This window comes from Mizuhopecten yessoensis, unplaced genomic scaffold (genome assembly GCF_002113885.1).
Source record: "Mizuhopecten yessoensis strain PY_sf001 unplaced genomic scaffold, ASM211388v2 scaffold9687, whole genome shotgun sequence".
Classification (NCBI taxonomy): Eukaryota; Metazoa; Mollusca; class Bivalvia; order Pectinida; family Pectinidae; genus Mizuhopecten; species Mizuhopecten yessoensis.
In genome coordinates this window covers 261,371-268,461 of record NW_018408172.1, presented here as the reverse complement: position 1 = coordinate 268,461, position 7,091 = coordinate 261,371, and the positions used below count along the sequence as shown (strand labels likewise).

Below are 7,091 nucleotides of genomic sequence, written 5' to 3'. Positions count from 1 at the left end.
GACGTATGAACAATATGGGTCTATTAAACTGTGGACGAAAGAGACGTATGAACAATATGGGTCTATTAAACTGTGGACGAAAGAACAGCACGGGCTTATTAAAAGGTGTTGACGTATGAACAATATGGGTCTTTTAAACTGTGGACGAAAGAGACGTATGAACAATATGGGTCTATTAAACTGTGGACGAAAGAACAGCACGTGCTTATTAAAAAGTGTTGACGTATGAACAATATGGGTTTATTAGACTGTGGACGAAAGAACAGCACGGGTTTATTAAAAAGTGTTGACGTACGAACAATATTGGTTTATTAAACTGTGACTGTGTGGACGTATCAAACAGTGTTGACGTATGAACAGTCATTTTTTATTAAATAGTATTGACACATTATGACGTATTAAACAGTATGGACGTATTAGGTTTGATGAATGAACCTCTGTTGACGTATAAACGGTATAGGTTTATTATAGTGTGGATGCATTAGTATTGACACATTAAACAGTGTGGTCATAAGAAACAATGCTGACGTATTTAACAATGCTGACGTATTTAACAATGCTGACGTATTTTACAGTATGAACACATTATACACTGTTGACGTTTTATACAGTGTGGACATAGTATACAGTATGGAGGTATTATACAATGTGGGCGTAATAAATGGTTGGGATATATTAACAGTATAAACGAATTGACAGTGTATAATATACTTAAGCAATACAACTACCTTAGGACCGGAGGAACTGATCTGTTTATACATATAAAGATCAAAATGAAATATATTCACCTGGGTTTTTTCTTCAAATTATTTTGTTGTCATTATTGTAAAAAAAAACACACTAGATACCAATAAAGAGTTCCAAGAAGCCTGTTATTTGATTGCTTTGTTAGAATATATCTAGAGCAGAAACGATAATTTTGGCTAACGAAGGAGAACACGTTTTCTGTATAAGATATAATGGTGAACACAGACCTTAACATTGTCGTTCTAGTATACTGAGTTTTCCACGAATGGCATTTCAGATTGTCGAATAATTCCTAGAGAACAGTGTCTGTAGAACAGTTTCGACTTAAACAGGATTGATGTTTGTATAATAAGTGTGTTCTGAAATAAAAACAAATTTCATTAGGAGTACGCAGATCTTTATTGAATCATGGAAACAAAATTACCGGTGTCTGTCCTAGATTTCTGCTTGTAGATTGGTGTTACTCTTGGTAATTACAAAGCGTTGGACACAATTTCGGAAGACGATTATAAATTTACAACAGGGACAATCGATGCCATCAAAACACTGACTCCATCTTACATAAAGCCAACCGAGATACCATGAAACCAAATACTATTGTAGGGATTGAGTTTGGTAACTTCTTTAAAAATAAAATCTTGCAGGCGCTAACATAAAAACTAACTACTAATAAGGACAAGTCATCCATACTGTAGTTTTCATGTGTCGAGCCTTCATACTCTAATTTTGGAGAAAACTGGCTTTACTTTTTTCCGCATACAAAACAAGGCGGAATGGTCACTGAAATATTTAGTAATAGCAACAAAGTTGACAGGAACAAACGACAGGTAAAGTATTTGGCTCTTGTCCTGGAGATACCTTGGAACAATTCCTTTATTTTTTCACACATTTGGTCTCTGTGACGAAACATTTGGGTGATTTACATTTAAGTCAAATGCCATTATTTTAGACCTCAGGAATCTTCCAAAGATGTCGTCTGAGGATTTAAACACATTTGACCCGGGTGATCATGTAGGTAAACAATCGTCGTCTGCGCATGCTACAGGCTCTACTTGGCATGTATTTCTTCAGAACACGTTGTTTTGAGCGTTAAACACATTTAAACCCGTGTGTTATCTTGTGCTTGGGTCAAGGTCATCTATTCCGAACAAAATCACAGACCTTCATCCAAATATTATACGAGACACTAGACAAAAATTAAGACATAGCTGTCTCTAGAAAGCGGGCAACGGGTATGTCTTTGATCCCGGTGACCTTGAAAGTAGATCAAGGTCATTTATTTGGAGAAAAATACCCAGTTAGTTTAAACAGATCTTATTGACAAATAAGTGCCAAAAGGATTGGACTGAAGTTATCACAAATTATTTCTTCCTTTCCGAAACGAAATCCGCTTTCGTTAAAAACTATCATTAATAAACACATGGTCCATGTAAGAATTCAACGCTATTAACTTTGAGGGTAAGTCAGAATTATTCATGTAAAGAATTATAGTAAGCCAACTTAATTGTTGATTTGTGGTGAAGTACATACATACATTTGTTCAAATATACACTATTTACATTAGATACATAAGCATATTAATAAATGCGTTATTTATAAACATTGCGTGTCCAATTTTATTAAAATCAGGACATCCGAGTGTCATTACACAAATACCTATTCGATTTCCTTCACACATGTACCTACTTAGTTAACCTCACACTAAAGCAAAACGAAATACTCAACAGTGCTTGTTAGAACACGTTTCTAAATAGCTTTCCCTAACAATGATCTTGTAAAGTGATAACGTTATATATCATTAAAGAAATGTATACAATGAACATGTTCTATTGTATTGTGTTGGTCTATTGTATTGTGTTTTGATGTATGGCCTTGTTCTATTGTATTGTGTTGTTCTGTTGTATGGTATTGTTATGTTGTATGGTGTTGTTCTATTGTATTGTGTTGTTATATTTATTGTGTTGTACTGTCGTAATGTGTTGTTTTATTGTATTGTGTTGTTCTATTGTATTGTGTTGTTCTATTGTATTGTGTTTTATTGCATTTTGTTCTTTTGTATTGTGTTGTTCTATTGTATTGTTTTGTTCTATTGTAATGTGTTGTTCTATTGTATTGTGTTGTTCTATTGTATTGTGTTGTTCTATTGTAAAGTGTTGTTCTATTGTATTATGTTGTTCTGTTGTATGGTGTTGTTCTGTTGTATGGTGTTGTTCTGTTGTAATGTGTTGTTCTGTTGTAATGTGTTGTTCTGTTATGTGTATACAGAGATTTCTACAATGCACAGCTTTGTATACATGGTAACAATGATCTCGGTCACTCAGTCTTTGAACTCGGGCCAAACACTTGCAGTATGATACGTATGATACTCATAAGCAACCTAGCTATACACCAATACATATGTTAAGTATCAGAAAACCCTTATATAACAGCGTATCTGATTGGATCGTATTGATCACATGGTGGATAAATAAAACATCGTGTTTCTCTCACGCGCCCAAGTTCTCTAGTCAGATTTCCGAGGTAAAGGCATCACATCCGAGTTCCGAGAGACTGAAGCAGACGACAACAATCCTCAGGCGCGTAGGCTTTACCATCGTTATCGTTGTGGCATTGTTCTATTATATATGTGTGACCCTTGAGGTAAGGAAACATGATGTTTGTTTCCCCTATATTAATCGTGTTTCACTTGGGGTTCATCTTCGTGAAACATGATTCATCTCGGGGAAGACAGAATCATCTGAAGAAAGAATTGTTACCACATAAACATTTGAATGGCAACTTGAATAAGTAACGAAATCGACATTGGTATCCTGTCATGATAAGTAAAACGAGGCAATTCTAAGTGGTCAATTATATGGCTGACAAAGAACTTTAATACAGCTACAATCTAATGCTGGAGGGAATCCTCGACGGACCGCTAGTTACATTAAACTTAACCAAGTGTACAGTGTTATTTAGTGTTCCCCCGGCCCGTGCATTTATAACAATAATACCAATTACATGCAATTAAAATGTAGACTAGAGAAATTCCTCGTCGGTAGGGACTGGCCAATCTGCTTAGATTTGCTCTCATATGTATACTATAAACAAAAGAATTGTTAGAAAAATAACACATATTCATATGAGATATGTCTCAATTTCATGGGCGTTCCTTGACTGGGGGATTATTTAGCTTTATCTGTTTTTCTTTTCATGGAATAGCATTGCTGAACAAAAGATTTTCCTCAACTTAATAGTTTCCCTTAGTTCCGGTCGAGCGTTTTTGTGGGAAGGTTGGGTTGGGGAATTTCCTTACTTTAAGGAAACTGGGGGCTGGATGATGTGTTTGTGGGGATTGGCCCAACCATCCAGACTACTCATACACATTGAGCTATACTTTTTATCTTAGTTCCACGTACCACGTACATTAGGGATTCCAACTCCCGTGGTGTTCTGTGCAAACATCCCACAAACAAAATTCACAAAGATACCTGACATCACTACCAGCATATGTTCAGATAATTGTGCTTGAAAGAGAAAGAGGTATACGAGTGGAGTGTGAATACATATCGTTATTAACCAAATTCTCTACGATTTTTATACAAAATACGGTTTTGGTATTTTCCAATCGTAATTAATGCAGTAGCAATGTGAATATTCCTCTTGTTTGCATACAAGTATTCTATAATGACATGTATTCCATAGTGTTATACTGTGCTCACTTCATGGGCGGATTGGTCGAGTGGTTAGCACTCCGGCCTTCCAAGCAGGCGGCCGGGGTTCGATCCCCGAAGTCGCCGTACGCATGGAATAAACAACCCAGGTGGAGTATAAAATGTTCTGGGGCGAGTGTTGCGGTATCTGTGCTGTAGCATTCAACTGAGGTGGCACTATAAATGATACCGTTGGAAGCACGGTCCCACTACAAACAGAACACAATACATCTCCAGCACACACACAGGCATACACACATAAGGAGATATTAGCCAGGTGGCATAGGACTAGTAGTTAGCGCCTGATAAGGCAGTTCCTGCGAATTCCTCAATATTGTATTGATTAATATATATGCTAATTATATTGACTGTATTAAATTGTACATATATATATGTACTGTAAAGCGCTTTAGAGTGGCTTATGTTAGCTAGATAGGGCGCTATATCAAATGTTGTATATTTATTCATTTATTTTTATTCATCTAACTGTAGTTGAAATTTTTCTCGTCAACATCAATAACATCCTATCATATATTTTATCATATTGTTGCACGTTTATTGCATTTTTAATGGGCGTATATTTTATCTTTTTTCGTTTCTTAATATTTTAAAGTATTTATTCGAGAAACCATTAACAGGTATTGAATGTATCTGTTCCTGATAATTCCTGTGTTATGAACCGCAATAGGAACGAAAAAAACCTGTCCTATAACCGTTTGTATGTTATTGCTTATCTAGATAATAACGAAAGAAAGAAAAACAGGTACAAAGAGCAAGTGACGCAGTGCAAAGCACCAAATATGTATATACTATATACCTGTATTCTTGTATGCATATTACAACAACATGAAAGCTGTTCACTACAAATTTCAACCATCAAAACCTCTTCTATATCTCAAAAATGCAATAAGAGTAGGTAACCAACGACATATGAGTCAAAACTAAGAACAATATAAAAATAAAGCAAACTAGAACACAACAATGAAGGAGATCAGTTAGTGTAATCAATCGGTCATTACATTCACTAAAAATATCGAACTAAGATAATACATACCTCTGACAGTGGTAGCTATGTCACACTGTGTATGGTAGTCACCTTCTGATATCACATGTTGCATCAGTACACGTACGTGTCACCTTCCTTAAACTGGAAGTTTCGTCTCTGACTTTCTTTCATATTTGTATAAGCGTTGCTATAAATAGAAACCTGAAATGCTCACCACAACTTGAGATCGTGTCCTTCGGCACTTTTGAGGTTGCGGTTTTTGAGAGTGCATTATCGGGTCTGGCTGACTGACTAAAAGGTCCATATCTAAGTAAACGGTTATGTCTTTAGATCATTGAACGTTGCATGTACCCCAGCAGTTATTTCGCAGCAGTTTGAGCGTTTTATCTACTTTTTTGCCACTCAAGGTTCAACAAGCCCTCTGAAAGAAGCTACTGGCCACCTAAATCCCAACTCCTTGATCTGTCTTATTAAAAGAACCAAATTAAAAAGCGGAACTTCTACGTGTATTTTAAATAAATTGAGCTTGTACATTAGCTGTTAAAATGTTCCATAGTGAATTTTCATAAAATAGTTCACTGGACTTACAAAATTTCAATCCCAGGAATAAATTTTGGGTGTTGCCCAAAATTTTAAACTCAAAAAGCCTCAAAAAAAAAAAAATGTTATGTCGGTTGTACATGTATACTACTTCCTGGCACCAAATAATATATAGAACTCCATTATTTCTGAGATTGCGACAATTCTACTCTCCCTGCCGAGCAGAGCGAGGGGATTTTTTTTTCTGAAGATGTAATACTAAACTTGTTCAAGCACTGCCAAGCGTAGAAAGCTAGAATTTATCGGACATTATTTCCATTGTCAAACAGATCGAATAAGGCATAGAATAGTTTTCTTAGTTTGCGGTATTATTCCAGGTTATATTTTATAACAGAGTATTTATATTTTATGATGGCAAAGCGGAGCGAGTGTTAACAAATTCTCTGAATCAATGGTAAAAATGTAGTTTTTTTCGCCTTTCATGTGCATGTAGTTTAGGCGAGCATTTTTGCAATTAAATATTAATTTATTTTGTCATGAATATGAATTATGATTTGCCTGTTTGTCTTTTATTGTGAATTTGTATGCATGCATATGTACAAGGGCAACACCTGTGAAAAAGGATATATATATATACATGCCAGGCTTTTATGCTAACATTGGTTATTATTCACCTGATAACGTGATGCTAAGGTGGATGCTTTATTGTCTTTGAACTTTTTGAAATTTATATTTTTTAACAGGTATAATAAATCACTCCTGGTGATCATGTGTACATGAAACCACAGGTGAAAATACAGGTTTATCTATCATGAAATGGTCTCTACTTTTGAAATAACAATTAACATATACATGTACATGTATACCTAATTCCAACAGATGGTTTTATCCTCTCTCTCAACGGACAGGGTGATCACCACACCGTGACATTAGAACAATACGATTAGGTAGACAGCCCGTTGAGCCTTCACCACTGAACTGACTGGAGACCCTACTAATATATAAACAAAACAGGATTAACCCCCCCTATTGTTAAGTAGTGGATTCCTTGTTTGGGCAACTGCACCCTTAGGCATATATAGATATTCAAACTGCTTCTTGCCATA

The 7,091-nt window shown here is 35.6% G+C and overlaps 1 protein-coding gene across 1 annotated transcript in view; it reads right to left on the bottom strand.

The window, feature by feature from the left end:
- LOC110458688 (beta-(1,2)-xylosyltransferase-like) overlaps window positions 1–5,576 on the bottom strand; it is a 21,735-nt gene extending 16,159 nt beyond the window's left edge. The window contains exon 1 of the mRNA XM_021510549.1: window positions 5,494–5,576. The gene's annotated coding sequence lies outside the window, so the exon portion shown is untranslated. The remainder of the gene's footprint in view (window positions 1–5,493) is intronic.
- Window positions 5,577–7,091: the final 1,515 nt, after the last annotated feature.